At 41.6% G+C, this 15,415-nt stretch overlaps 1 long non-coding RNA gene across 1 annotated transcript in view; it reads right to left on the bottom strand.

Moving 5' to 3' along the window:
* Positions 1-3,660: 3,660 nt before the first annotated feature.
* LOC138759957 (uncharacterized) overlaps positions 3,661-15,415 on the bottom strand; it is a 43,526-nt gene continuing 31,771 nt past the window's right edge. Inside the window, exons 3-4 of the long non-coding RNA XR_011355271.1 lie at positions 5,327-5,384; positions 3,661-4,104 (exon numbers count right to left, since the gene is read on the bottom strand). This is a non-coding gene — a long non-coding RNA (uncharacterized lncRNA). The remainder of the gene's footprint in view (positions 4,105-5,326; positions 5,385-15,415) is intronic.

The following is a 15,415-nucleotide window of genomic DNA, read 5'->3' as shown; positions in this document are numbered from 1 at the left end:
AGTGCATGTGTTTGCGAGAATATTCGTGTGCCTATGCCAGTATTTTTTGTAATCATTATCTGAGGTACATGGGAAAGGTAGAATAATAGTAAGGGTTGGCATATCATTCTTTAACCTCTGGAATCTGAAATAGGGCTGCCGAGGTCATCCATGAAACAATGCAACTTTGTCTGAGCATACTCACAGGGAATAACCTTTCGAGTTGTGGATGAGGGTTATTCCTTGTGCCTTAATGTAAGTTAGAATCACACCACCTAGTGATTAATCTCACACAACAAACAGACGACTGGCAAAGCATAGTTGAAGCTCTCAGATAAATTGATCCTGAAATTTAGAAAGGGGTATTGGAAGCTGCCTGTCAGAGATTCATTGGGCTAATTCCTTTAATCACAAGACATTATAAAGAAATTAGATCCACATTCCCTGGAGTTTGGAATGATGAGATTATTAAAACACAGAAGATCTTAAATGGGCAGGAGAAAATAGACACCAAGGTGTTTCCCCTAGGGGGAGAGTCTCAAATGAGGGGACAGAATCACAAGATTAGGGCGCAGTCATTTAAAACATTTTGCGGATGTTGATGAATCCCTGGAAGTTTCTACCATGGAAAATTATGGAGGGTGGAGAGAGGCAGGGGGTGTTATTTCAAGAGGATGTAGTAATTGCCCATTGTCGATCCTTGCATCTGATGAAATGGTGCAACCGAGATAGGTAAACTGGTTGACCGTTTTGAGTTTTGTGTGCCCGATGGAGATGTGGGGGGGCTGGTAGTCATGGTGGGGAGCTGGCTGATGGAGGACCTCAGTTTTCTTCAGGCTGACTTCCAGGCCAAACATTTTGGCAGTTTCCGCAAAGCAGGACGTCAAGCGCTGAAGAGCTGGCTCTGAATGGGCAACTAAAGCGGCATCATCTGCAAAGAGTAGTTCACGGACAAGTTTCTCTTGTGTCTTGGTGTGAGCTTGCAGGCGCCTCAGATTGAAGAGACTGCCATCCGTGCCGTACCGGATGTAAACAGCGTCTTCATTGTTGGGGTCTTTCATGGCTTGGTTCAGCATCATGCTGAAGAAGATTGAAAAGAGGGTTGGTGCGAGAACACAGCCTTGCTTCACGCCATTGTTAATGGAGAAGGGTTCAGAGAGCTCATTTCTGTATCTGACCTGACCTTGTTGGTTTTCGTGCAGTTGGATAAACAGACTCGCCAAGGCAAATAGCGCCTTTGGAAGACTACACAAAAGAGTCTGGAAAAACAACCAACTGAAAAACCTCACAAAGATAAGCGTATACAGAGCCGTTGTCATACCCACACTCCTGTTCGGCTCCGAATCATGGGTCCTCTACCGGCACCACCTACGGCTCCTAGAACGCTTCCACCAGCGTTGTCTCCGCTCCATCCTCAACATCCATTGGAGCGCTTACACCCCTAACGTCGAAGTACTCGAGATGGCAGAGGTCGACAGCATCGAGTCCACGCTGCTGAAGATCCAGCTGCGCTGGATGGGTCACGTCTCCAGAATGGAGGACCATCGCCTTCCCAAGATCATGTTATATGGCGAGCTCTCCACTGGCCACCGTGACAGAGGTGCACCAAAGAAAAGGTACAAGGACTGCCTAAAGAAATCTCTTGGTGCCTGCCACATTGACCACCGCCAGTGGGCTGATAACGCCTCAAACCGTGCATCTTGGCGCCTCACAGTTTGGCGGGCAGCAACCTCCTTTGAAGAAGACCGCAGAGCCCACCTCACTGACAAAAGGCAAAGGAGGAAAAACCCAACACCCAACCCCAACCAACCAATTTTCCCTTGCAACCGCTGCAATCGTGTCTGCCTGTCCCGCATCGGACTTGTCAGCCACAAACGAGCCTGCAGCTGACGTGGACTTTTTACCCCCTCCATAAATCTTCGTCCGCGAAGCCAAGCCAAAGAAAGAAGTAATTGCCCATCATTGAGAATGTCTATCAGAAACACTGTCTGGGCAGGCTGCAAAGCAGCATCAAGAATGCATCTCACCCTAATTATGGACTTTTTACTCTCCTTCCATCCAGTAGGTATATCAGGAGCCTCCGCTCCCGAACCTGCAGGCTTAGGAAGAGCTTCTTTCCCAAAGCTGTAACCCGGCTGAACCTTACATCATAATGCTGAGCAGTATTGCACCCATATTGTACTGCCAATACTTTCATATTTGCTTGTTTGCTGGAGTGCTTGTTTTTATTCGCAGTTACTTGTAAATAGCACTATTCTTTGTACTCCGGGTTAGGTGCTAATTGTATTTCATTGGCTTTGTACCTGCACAATGACATAAAGTTGAATCTAATCTAATTGAGGGGTCTGGTGAACAGGCACAGAAGAAGATACAACTCCTGGAGCAGATGAGCAAGTTGGTGGCCAACTTCTACTGTTCCATGTGTGACAGAGTAAGTAAGCAATAAAGAGGTGGATGAGCACAAGAGCAGCTTATGGTAAACATGCCCAAAGTTTTACCAGGTTGTGGTAATGCCCATATAAGCATTCGAATTTCTCCAGGAACGCGCACCCAACTGGCCCAAATTGAGACTAATCAATTCCTTCAGCCACCGAGATGTGATTTCCTGAGCCAGCATTGACTGATCCACAAATAGGGAGCCTAATTTCTTTATTTCACTTAATAAAATACGAGACATCACATGATCTAATGCTGGCTTGAAAGATCCAAAATTGATCCAGAGGTTAGTACAGGATTTAATTTTAATTTAGACATACAGCGCGGTAACAGGCCATTTCAACCCACGAGTCCGTGCCGCCCAATTAACCTACACCCCCCATAGGTTTAGGATAGTGGGAGGAAACTGGAGCCCCTGGGGAAAACCCACGCAGTTACGGGGAGAACATTACAGACAGCGTGGGTTTTGAACCCAATCCCAATCACTGGCACTGTAAAGACACTGCTCTAACTGCTACACCAACCATGCCGCGGTGATATTGGTGTTGAATTGAAATCTTGAAATGGTGAGGGGAAAATAGAGAGTGGGAGAGGATGGAGGGTGGCCAGAAAGAGGAGGGGGTAGAAAAGGAGGGCAGAAAGGAGAGCAAAGAGGGATGGGGAGTTGGAAAGTGGAGAGGAGAGGTAAAGTGGGGAGGGGAGGTGGAAAGGGGAGAAGTGGAAAGAGGGGAGGAGAGGTGGAAAAAGGAAGGATGAGGGTGAAAGAGGAAGAAGGGCCAGAAAGAGGCCTCATCGTAGAAGATGGCGGTGCTGTCTATGGGAGTTTGCTGAGCTTTTGCCACATTTTCCTCTACTGCAGAACTAGCTGTATTTCAAATCTGTAACTCATGAACTGTTGAGTAGTTTAGCCTTCCCGGGGTTGTGACAGATGTTATATGAATTTGAATCAGAGGCATTTACTCCGCAGAAGGCCACAGTTCAGTTTACAATGGAATTGTTGGTTTTTTGCTCAAATGTTCATCACGTAATGTTCTTCCTGCTCTTTCCTCACACCTCTCATTTCTCTCTCTCTTCCTCTCTATCTATCTCCCTCACTTGCTTCCTCTATTTCTTTATTTTCCAGTAGCCTCATTAACTTAGTTTAGCCCTTGACATCCCTGGTACTTATTTTTAAACCTCATTTACCATTGTAATGCAAAATAAACATTTTCATTCCCTTCTTATTTCTATATTTTTAATGTTCACTTGTTTCAGCTGTGTTTGCCAGAATTTGAACTTTCACTGTAACCAAACCTGTGGCAATTTTGTTGATACCCTTTAAGGGTTCATCTTTGCCTTTTATCGCAGACGAACAATTTTGCTGCTCAGCAGGAAGGTGACTATATAATGGAATCCTCAGTGCTGAGAGTCAGCTGCAGGGAGGAGCAATATGTGGAAGAATATATCTTCATTCCCAAGAGATTCTTGTGAGGAGGTTAAAACGTCCATCCAGTTGTTGATGCAGAAAGGAGTTACACTCACGGAAGAAGCTTGCTTCGGATTGTAGACAGGAAGTGCTTGAAGGCAACAGGCAACCAGCAATGTTGTTGTTCGGAAGCAGTCTGCCTTCCAGCAGCAATGTATTGATATCAGCTCTCCATCCTGCATCCTTCCAGAAGATTGGAAATTCACAGCCAAATCCTCTGATTCCTCCGTCCATTGAAAGTAAACATGCAAACACACAGAAATAAAAATACCTTTAAAAATCTACTGCACTGTTAAAGTTTCTCCCGCCCTGATGCATACAATTGCAACCCTGATATCGCTCGAGAGAAAAATAAAACTTGGAAAAAATTAACTGAAATCAATTCAGGAAGAGTGAGGAAATTCCTGTCTGAGTACACAAGCTTCAGGAGATGGCAGAAGTCCATAACTCCACATTATCACAATTAACTGGCAGTTTAATCCCTCTAACTGGAAATGGTTTTCTCTCCCACAAAGTGGGAGCACCCAAGGGACAATACCCCTACTCTGCAAATTTTTTTTTTTTTTTGCAAGTTAACATTTTCTCATACCCAGCTGTGCCATTTCTTCTTTCTGCAAGTTCAGGTGCACTACACAAAGTATAATCATTCACTATTCTCAAGCAGCTCACCCAAGCACGTGGTGATGGGCCTAATTTTGAAAAACTAACAATGCTAATGTTCACTTATCAAATCCATTTTGATGCATATAACCCAACACCCTCCTCCTTTGGGTTTCTGCATTGGAATGTTGCCTAGCAAGCAGCTGCCACCAATAAAGTTTTGCTCTCATGACTCCAAAGGCATCTGTCAAACCCCTGACAATTGACAGCGAGGCAAGCAGTTAATCATTCACATTTATGAAATGGGTAAACTGTCAATGTAAATTAAACCACGGGTCCAATTTTCAACACATTTTGGGCCCACTGGTTTTGGCTTGTGCTCTTTACAAGGCACACATTTCAGACCCAGAAATGTGCCCAGAGTATTAGCCATTCTGACCCATGGTTATATTATAAATTCGCACCAGCAGTGTCTGCCTCTATTTCATCCCAAATCTCTCTGGCATTAAAGTAAAAATTCCAAAGAACTCCATGCATGTCTGAAGTAGCTCAGTTTTTACAGACAACTAAGCCCCCTGCATTTTAAATGTATTATTTTTTCCACATCAGCTGCCCTCCCTTGCAGTATCCAAGTGGAATAAATAACATGCATTAAGTTGTTGTATCCAACCCAATTTTGATACTTCATCAGGCACATCCAGTCCATCAATTTGCAACCAATTCAAATAATCATGGTCACATCACTCACAAGGGTGCTTGAATTGGTCATCCATAATTACCCTTGAGAAAGTGGTGGTAAGTGCCTTCATCAACTGCTGCAGAATATGTGACTGTTTTTATTCTTACCTTATGAAAATGATCCTTCCTGGAAACTTGTTATTCCCAGAAAATAACCTCCAGGTACCTGAAAACATAACATTTACTTTTTAACCTTACATCTTGAGTTAATTCTTGGAGTCAATTATTCTGGTGTTCCTTACACCAAATCCCAAAAGTCGTTCAACAATCTAGAAATCATTTCCCAGCCTCTGTATTATTTCAGCCTGCTGACCATTTATGAAAGGCCACGTTCTTCATCTGTCAACACCCCCTCCCCCACCACCCCCCCCCCCAGCCCGTATCAACTGTCCTTCCCATCAGAAACAACGTCTAACCAAGCAAACGGCTTTTCTTTGTATTTGTGTGATTCAGTGTGAAGTGGTATCCACCAAGCAGATATAGGGACTAGTGGTTATGTTATTGACTAATATGTGAAGGCCTGAATCATAGCTTCATTGACAAGTTTCAAACTTACTGTAGCATTCAAGAATACAAGAAAATAGGAGTAGAACTAGGCCACCTGGTCCCTCAAGCCCCTCCCAACATTTAATTTGACCATAGCTGATCTACCCCAGGCCTCATCTCTTCTTCCTCCCCATAATCTGATCCACAACCTTAAAATTCACTGATTTTTCACCTTTATTTTGAAATGCTTCCAATAATCTGGACTCCAAGAGTCTCCTAGGAGGAAATTCAGAGATTCATTATTTTGTGGGAAGAAATTTTCCCATGCAATAATTTTAAATAATGACTCCTCATTAGAAATTATTATAATCAAGATGGTCACCTTTATCATTCCCAATGATTGGTCACATCAAATCTATTAAAATGAATATTTTACCTAAATTTTTGCCCCTTTTCCAATCCATACCAATTTTTATTCCTAAATCTTTTTTTTTTACTTACTTGATTCGCTTATATCTTCTTACGTGTGGCAAGGGAAACACCCCTGCTTAAATAAAGCTCATCTTCAAAGAGCTAATAGGAATGGTGGACTGGCACTTCCCAATTTTAGGTTATATTATTGGGCAGTCACTATCATTCTTTTGATATATTTTGATAATTTGCTTGACCGCCCTTCATGGATAGAAATGGAATTGAATTTCACAGAGTATATTCTTTGTTGGCGATTATAGGTTTCTGTTTATCCTCCTTTTTATATAAGCTAAGTAATAATCCAATAATTAAATATAGTTTGAGAATTTGGGCATAATTTAGGTTTTTTTTGGATTTTGGAATTTTTTTCCCTTGCTCATCCAATCACCTTTTTTTTTAACCTTCTTTGCAAGACACCGTTTTTAATGATTGGCACAGAAACTCTCCCACTGGTGAAAATATCTCAACAGCTACTCCACCATACCTTCTCAGCATCTTACATGCTTCAATAAGATAATTTCCTGTTCTTCTAAATTAAAAAAAATACTGATCCAACCTATTTAGACTCTCTTGATAGGACAATTCTCTCATGCCAGGAATTAGCCTGGTGAATCTCTTTGGGTCTGCCTCAAATGTGGCTATACCCCTTTGACGGCTGAAGAGTTTCACTTCAAGCAACGAAGGATTAGTAATGGTTAGACCAATGGTTCACAACCTTTTTCTTTCCACTCATATACCACTTTAAGTATTCCCTATCCCATAGGTGCTCTGTGATTAGTAAGGGATTAATTAAGGGGTGGGTGGAAAGAAAAAGTTTGAAAACTACTGTTTTAATCATACCTAATTGACTTGTTATGTGCACAGTTTCATAACTCCAAAGAAAATGGGCCAATGACAATTTTTCTCAAGCAAAATATTTCAGTTAACAACCGGGTCTAGCACAGTGATTCTCAACCTTCCCTTCCCACTCACATACCACCTTAAGCAATCCCTTATTAATCACAGAGCACCGAGGGCATGGAGAATACTTAAAGTGGTATGTGAGTGGAAAGAAAAAGGTTGTGAACCACTGGGTTAGAATGAGACTAATGGATTGTTTCTACAAAAAAAATAGTGAGCTCATTATATGCCCTTTGGGGTAAGAAACCTGCCATCCATGCCTGTCCTGGCCTCTGTGGAACTTCACACCATCAAGGAATTGAAAATTAAACCATGGCAAGAGGTTGGAAATCTGAAATAAAATAAGAAAATTCTGGAAATGCTTAGCAAGTCAGGTAGCAGTCATGAAAGAAGAAGCAGAGAACACAGTTCAGGTCAAAGGCCCTTTGTCAAAACAGGAAAAGAAAGAGTTGGAGATGCAGTAAGGAGGAAAGGTTGGGAGCTTCTGTCTCCAAGGTGAGGATTGTCGTGGGGATAGGATGAGGCAGAGTGGTACAGCGGTAGATTGCCTCACAGCACCACAGGCCCCACTTCAATCCTGACCTCAGATCTGGTCTGTGTGAAGAGTGCACATTCTCCATGTGGCTGCAGGGGTTACTTCTTCCTCCTCCGTGCTTCTCCGTAACCTGAGCACCTACAAGGTGGTTGAAAATTACACCGACTGTCAATGAATGGAGTGAGCTGATGAGAATATAGGGAGCATAAAAATGGGATGAAGGCCGGATCAGTGGCCAGCATGCATGTGATGGGCCAAAGGGCAAGTTTCTGTGCTGTATGACTCTGGATGATGGGTTAATGGGGGAAGAGAAAATAATAAACAAGAACTATGGACTGAGGGCAGTTAGTGCAAGGGAACACTATCAAAGGAATGTTAAAAAAAAGAGAAATACAGTACTGTAAGGCATGCCCAACGGGTAAGGCTGTGCTCAAGGGGTGAGTCGATATGATTGATTGATGACAACAGCAAATTGGCCACTTCTGAAACAGAGAGGTAAAGAAAATTACCTGAAATTGTAGGATATAAAATTCAGAAGGTTACAACATGCCCAGAAAAAAAATGAGGTGCTGTAACTAATACAACTAGTCGCACCATAATCTCATTGACCAGGGGTTGGCAAATTTTTTAAACCATCAGCCTCTTCATGGAATCCTTGATCTCTCATTGACCTCCAAGCATGTAACATAAATAAATTTTATCAATGATAAATTTCTCTATAGCCTAGACATTTATCAACCCCTTGGATAGTCCCATCGTCCCCCAGAGGTCAATATAGACCACTTTGCCGACCCTTGCCATAGACAGTGTGGGAGTGAATGGGGAATTAAAGTGGAGAGCGAACATTTCAATCTTTTGACCTTTCAGCCGTAAAATTGCAATGGAAGTTCTTTGATCTGAGACATTTCTCTCTCAACATACATGCTGCATCTTTCCATCGTTCTCTGTTTTAATTTTGGCAGTGCTCTATGAACTCGATTAAACTACAGCAGTAAGGGAGATCACAGCAGATTCATCAAAATCAACTCAAGGTTTAACTTTCAGAACATGAAATTGTTCCAATAATTTCTAATTCCAAAACAATAAAGTACTTGCCTTCAAGGAACCCACTTCCAGAGCAGGGATCGACCCAATCAGAGGGATTGAAGCTGGCTTGGAGCAAACCTGGTCAGAATAAGCAACCAATCCCAAATTCTGTTGTGATTGATTTACCACTTAAACTCAAGATTGGCCTCATGAGGGTTCTAATTCCGGTACTTAAGAGCATTGTGCCTTGTCCAGACCGCTACTTAAATTATAATAATCCAAGAAGTTAATTATTCATTTGGTCTTTTCAACCACCATTAATTTTGATGAAGATCAATCATGATATTGGTTTCTGTCTCTTTTTCATAGTGTGCAGAGAGTTAAAAAATGGATTCATTTACAGAAAGTAATTCAGTTTACATCATGCACAAAGTCAAAGAGCATAGAGGCTGCTTCATTCCCGCCAGCTGAAACAAGCCATTGAATATGTAACTCACAAGTTTAGTTTGTATATAAAATGGACTGGTGGCTTTCATCATGTTTAACGATATATGATTACATTTCCTTTGCCCTGGCCCTTTTTTTATGAAGAGCATTTATATCTTTATTCAAATAAAGGATATTTGGATGTAATCGGAGAAACCAGAAGGGCTTTTTGATGATCGGCAAGAAGACAATAAATAAGAGTTAATATTTGTGGATGCCTGTGGCCAACTCAGATTGCTCAATGCTATGTCCACAATATCCTCCAAATTCATCTGAAGGATAAGGGAACAAATGTACTTGTTTTCTCCAAGGTCAACTTTCCCAGAACTGAGCCTCTTACTGCGCACAGTCATTCTGCACTCAAAAACAATAATATATGCAAGCAGGGAGCTACCTCCTTCCTTCCAGAGCAAGGACCTAACAATCTACACTTCCAATATTGGTCTCATTAGCCATCTCAGAGACCACAGATTTGAGAGGAAACTACTCATCTTTGATCCCAGCTGAAGAAGAACAAGAAGAAGAAGAATCTCTGAGCAGTTGCCAGATGACCTGAAAAGCTACCATAGAGTTGAAAAGATCTAATAGGTTTAACTCAGTAACGAAATCTGCTAGCCTCCCCATCTAACACTGCAGCTCAGTAAAATCCTGAATCAATATGCCACCTGGATTATCATTTATCTTCTGTCTTATACCTGCCCATATTTTATTGGTAGCTCTCTCTAATTAGTTGAGAAGGATGTTAAAAAGCCAAATGTAAAACCTTGCCCCCATCCACCACAGGCTGTAGAAATTTACACAGTAAATGACCCTTACCCTATTGAATAAACAGCAAGTCAAAACTGTCACATAGCTAGTAACTCTTATACTGTTGATTAAACAGCAACCCTGAATAATTACACAGTAAGCTCCCCTTACAATGCTGAATAAACAGCAACTCTATGTGATTACACACATTTGAAAAAGAAACACAAGAAACGTGAAAGATGTACTGTAAGGTAATGTTCCCTCTGCAATGGATTTTTCTTGGGTTCTAATCTTTGCAGATTCTTTTAATTTAACTTGTGGAAGTTTTCAGATCCACTGTGAGACAGGACAGTAACAGCCATTGTATCTTGCTGTTGGAGCATGTCAGGAGCCAGGATGAGTCATTTGCACCCTTCTGCAACTCACTACCTGAACAGTGTTATCAGGAGATCTCATCCACCGTGCCAAACTGGTACCAGTGTAAACATGTACATTTCATGTAACTGCCCTGCCAATAAAGTAGCAGTGCACTTCAGCAATGAAACTATTCATTCCACTTCTAAATCACATTGTAATTTCATACTTGTCCATTGGTTGAGGGTTTAGAATTGACTCAGTCAATTCCTATAAACTGGTATCTGTGCTCTGACATGCACAGATGCTTAGAAAGTATCAACTTGGAATGTAAAATCGGGTGGATTATTTGACCAGAAAAAAAAAGACTGTGAATCCTGTCCACATATTGACAACTGAATAGTGATGGCCATGGGGTGTCTTACTCTTCCCCATTTCCAGCTTTCATGAATCCAGGAGATCACAAATTGTAGCCACACTACAGCTCACTCTAATTAACTTCAGACAATTTGACAGTCAAATGTTGCATCTTCTGGGCATTCGTGCACTTGGATCTTCGTTTCCTGATTAGGCACATACTGATGAGAAATACATGCATGACAAATACCAAATATCAAAATCTTGTATGTCCTTATTGTTTGCAAAAAGTTTTTGTCAGATTTGTGACTTCCAGCCAGCCCCATTCCCATCCCAACACCCTAAGAGTTGGCAGAGAAACCAATACGGTTGGCTATTCCTTGTCTCTGTGTTCATTCTTCCCTTGCTTATTAATTATAGCTCTGCTTGCCACAGATGGGAAGAAGCTGAGTTAAATGAGAAAATCTGTTCTAGTATTTCGCCACAGGCCAGTAGGGGGCATCCCTGTCATGTAGAGATAAACTGCTTAGATAAAGCCTTTGTTAAATATTTACATCTTGTTTATTCCTTTCAAGCCCCATTGAGTGGGCCATGGGTTGGATTTGCTGAAGTGTGCAGCATTGCAGCAGGCATCAAATAGGGCAGTATCTCACTCATAGCTCTCCATATGTTGATTCCTTCTCTCAGGCAGATAAGGCAGTGAGCAAATATATGAAAAAAGGTATATATCAACTCCATTCTGGGGCACCTCCTGGAGGTTAATTTTAAACGATGGTGGTGAATGTCACATCTGGATGCTGTCAAACTTAATCGGTGGACTGTGAGACAGTGCATGGAATAACGGTCCAGGAGGATTGGTTAAAAGAGATGGGAATTGCTTATCATGACTACTCAATACTCCCTTCCACCTTTCCTATTTAAGATGAAGAACTCTATTTGATGGTTACCGTGTCCAGATAGCACTCATCGCCCCACAGTCATGTATTCCAGTAAGATCCTACCCATCTGCCTGGCCAATAATTCCTTTCAAATGATGTTCAGGAGCTGGGACTCCCCTTAGCCTAGTCATGCACCCAGGTCTAACTGATCAAGGCACATGGAAGAAATATTTGTTTCTCACATAACTTCACTGATCACCATTTGTTTGCACGTTGCTTATCAGTGACAAGGATTCTTTCGTGGATTAGGTTGCACAACAAGGTTTTAATAAAAAAAATGCTTGTACTTTATGGCAAAATCATTCAGCCTGAGGCTAAGAAAGACATTTAATGAAACTTACAGCTTGCAATCAACTCGAATTGCCTTCTTCCTACACATCCAACAGGTTTGTCATCCTTCAAGACTGTAGCCCATGGGTGTGTCCTCCATCGTGACCACTTGCCTGTCAGTGCAGATCCATCAAAGATGCGGGTGCAGCAGACATTGCGATGCCGTGCTTCAGATATCATTCAGAGATACGCTGTTCAGGAAAACTTTAATCTCTTTCCCATACCTATACCGAGCGACCTCATTTCAGCCAAGAATTACAAATTGGTTTCTCTGTGGGGAAAGGAAAATCAGATGTGCTTTGTCGACAGTTTCACTTTGTTAGCTTGAGTTTTCATGGTATCTTCTGCCCTTGTCCATAATGAATGTATCCAGCAGAGAAGGGAGAAAGGGGGAAAGGAAACAAAAGACAGGCTAAAAGAGATTAACCAAGAGGTAATGATGCTCTCTAATGGTGCCCAGCAAAGGCATTAAATACAAAATATTAAATCTCATTTGTTTATCAGCTCAATTAAAGGAAGTTTTTTTTTTGCTAACATCACAACTTCCAGGATGCATCGTGCAATTGAATCTGTTCCTCAGACCTATAGAGTTAGTAGGATATCCACCTGATGGAGACTGTGCTGAAACTCATGTCAAATGTGACAACATTAACAATTACAATCTCAATAAGATTTTTTTTTCCAATTCACTGGGCTACTTCACACACACACACACACACACACACACACACACACACACACACACACACACACACACACACACACGTACAAACACTCACATGCACACAAACACACAAAATTCATACATACTCACACTTAACATTGATGTAAGGTTAGAGGCAACCATCCATGGGTAGCGAGAATCTTAAACAACCAAAGGAGTTGCTCATATTCACGAAACAATATTTAGTTAGTTATTTGTATAGATTAATACTTGTCCTGCATACGTATTGTTTGTCTGTACATGTGTTATGTCAGGTTGTATGTCTGTGTGTTTTGTACCAAGGACCGGAGGACTCGGTTTTGTCGGGTTATACTTGTACAATCAGATGATAAATAAACTTGACTTGGCTTGACCATTTAATATTTTTAACTTGAGATCACTCTGTTCCAGGGCTCAGACGAGTTGCCTATTGTGTAATGGCCATTGAGGAGTGGAAATGAAGGGGAAATCAGTTACTCATGAAGAAAGGTTCAGTTATATATATATATATATATATATATATATAGGAACCAAAGCCTTGAAAATGTCCCCTTTTGTTTTCCTTAAATCTGGTGGGTAAAGATCAATCTGAAGGAAGGAGAAAACTCCTGGTAGGAGCTGGTGATATGAGAAAGAGATCAATGAGATCTCATGCAACAACTTTGCAAGGCTCCCTCCAGTGTCTCAATGATAAGGAATGTAATCATTGTGAAGGCTGTCCTGGTGACCCTCTCACTGTTCCCAGTCAGGTTATTTCAATTGGCAGCTTTGCAGATTGCAAAATTCTCTTAATAATTGATTTCACCACCAAATCCAATAACCATTGTCCATTTCTTGTTGCCCCTTTGTTAATAGAGAGGAGCTCCAGGGGGGGACAGTCACCCCTAAAAGTCAGGAGACGGATAAACAGGTGATTGTTATGTAAAGTTTAAAACCTTGTGTTTTTGATGTGTAGTTAATTTTATGACTATCCCTTTAAGAAAAATTGTTGTTTATAGTGATATCATAGTTACTACGATGTCACATGTCGTAATATCCTGGTGTACATGGACCTTGCTTTCATTCTTCAAAGAATCATGAGAGAGCTGTAAGCTCTCGAATTGCTTTTCTTTGAATTCATCTTAATTTATCTTAATTTCATCTTATTCTGTTTATTTCTTTTATATCTGTTTAAAGTTGAATGTTGTTATCATTACACAGTGTTGGTTACTCGTCATATGAAAATCTCTGCAAATTTATGCAAAAATGTTTTATCAATGAATTAAAGCAAATTACAGCTGCAAATGCAAAGTTTGATTTATTGGATTAATAAATGATCATTCAGAATATCGTCACTTACATTTCTTTGAAGATGACATGTTTTGAAATTGGGAAATACAGAAGATTGGAAAGGTTTGTCTATATTCAGGAGAGGGAAGGGGAAGAAGCAGATAGTGCAGAACATCCCTGTGGCCTTTCCCCTCAACTGTTGAGAACAGGACGATTTACCAGGGACCAGTCATGATGACCACATCTCTGCCACAGAGGCTGCCCCCTCGGGTCAGAAGGGAAGGGGGCAAGAAGAAGAGAACTATGGTAAATGAGGACTCAGTGGTTAGGAGAGCAGATTGGAGATTTGGGATCAAGATCGAGAATTCTGGATGGTATGTTGCCTCCCAGGGGCCGGGGTCATAGTTCATAGCATTCTGGAAGGGGAGGGCAAGCAGCCAGATGCCTTGGTCCATGTGGGGATCAATGATATAGATAGGAATAGGGATAAGGTCCTGAATGAGGAATAGATGGATTTAGGAAAGAAGTTAAAAAACAGGACCTCAACGTGTTAGAGAGAGTAGGAACAAGAAGATGTGGCAGATGAATAAATGGCTGAAGAATTGGTGCAAGAGGTAGGGGTTTACATTTCTGGATCATTGGTATCTCTTTTGGGTGAGGTATGAAGTGTACAAAAAGGACGGGCTGCACCTGAACTGGAAAGGAGCCATTGTCCTGGTGGGGATTGGAGGGGGGGGTGGTGTTAGAGCTGTTGGGGAGGGCTTAAACTAGTTTAGCTGGGGGGTGGGAATCAGAATGTGAATGCAGATATTAGGGTAGAAGGTCAAAAGCATGATGGTATTTGTTCTGAGTTGATGAGGAAGGACAGATGGGGCAAAACATAAATGTAGCCAGTTCGAAATGTTGAAATGTGTCCATTTCAATGCTAGAAATATTAGAAATAAAGGGGATGAACTTTATAGATCAGTACGTGGAACTACGATGTTGTGGTCGTTACTGAAACTTGGCTGGAGGAAGGGCAGGATTAGTTGATGCAGGTAAAAAAATAGGATGGGAGGCAAAAAAAGCATTACTGGTCAGGGATAATATCATGGCTATAGAAAGGAAGGATGCTGCAGAGGGAGTGTCCACTGAGTCTGTATGGGTGGAAGTCAGAAATGGGAAGGAAGCTGGGAGTGCTCTATAAGCCCCCAAATAGCCCTTGGGACACTGAAGAGCTGATAAGCAGGGAGATTTTGAAATGGTGCAGGAAATGGGTGACTTCTACTTTCCCATTATTGACTGGCACCTACTGACTACAAGAGGGATAGATGGGGCTGAGTTTGTCAGGTGTGTTCAGGAAGGATTCCTGACACAGAGTTTGGTCTGGCTGATGAGAGGAGAGGCCATACTGGATCTAGTTCTGGGTAATGAACCTGATCAGGTGGTGAACCTCTCAGTGGAGGAGAACTTTGGAAAGAGTGACCACAACTCCTTTAACTTCAATATAGCTATGGAAAAGAATAAAAAAACAAACAAAATGGGAAAATGCTTAACTGGGGAAGGACTAATAATGAAGGGATGAGGTAGGAACTAGCAAAAGTAAATTGGAAACA

Source organism: Narcine bancroftii, chromosome 4, assembly GCF_036971445.1.
Source record: "Narcine bancroftii isolate sNarBan1 chromosome 4, sNarBan1.hap1, whole genome shotgun sequence".
NCBI classification, from domain to species: Eukaryota; Metazoa; Chordata; class Chondrichthyes; order Torpediniformes; family Narcinidae; genus Narcine; species Narcine bancroftii.
Note: the sequence above shows the minus strand (reverse complement) of the source record. Positions and strands in the feature narration are given on the sequence as shown.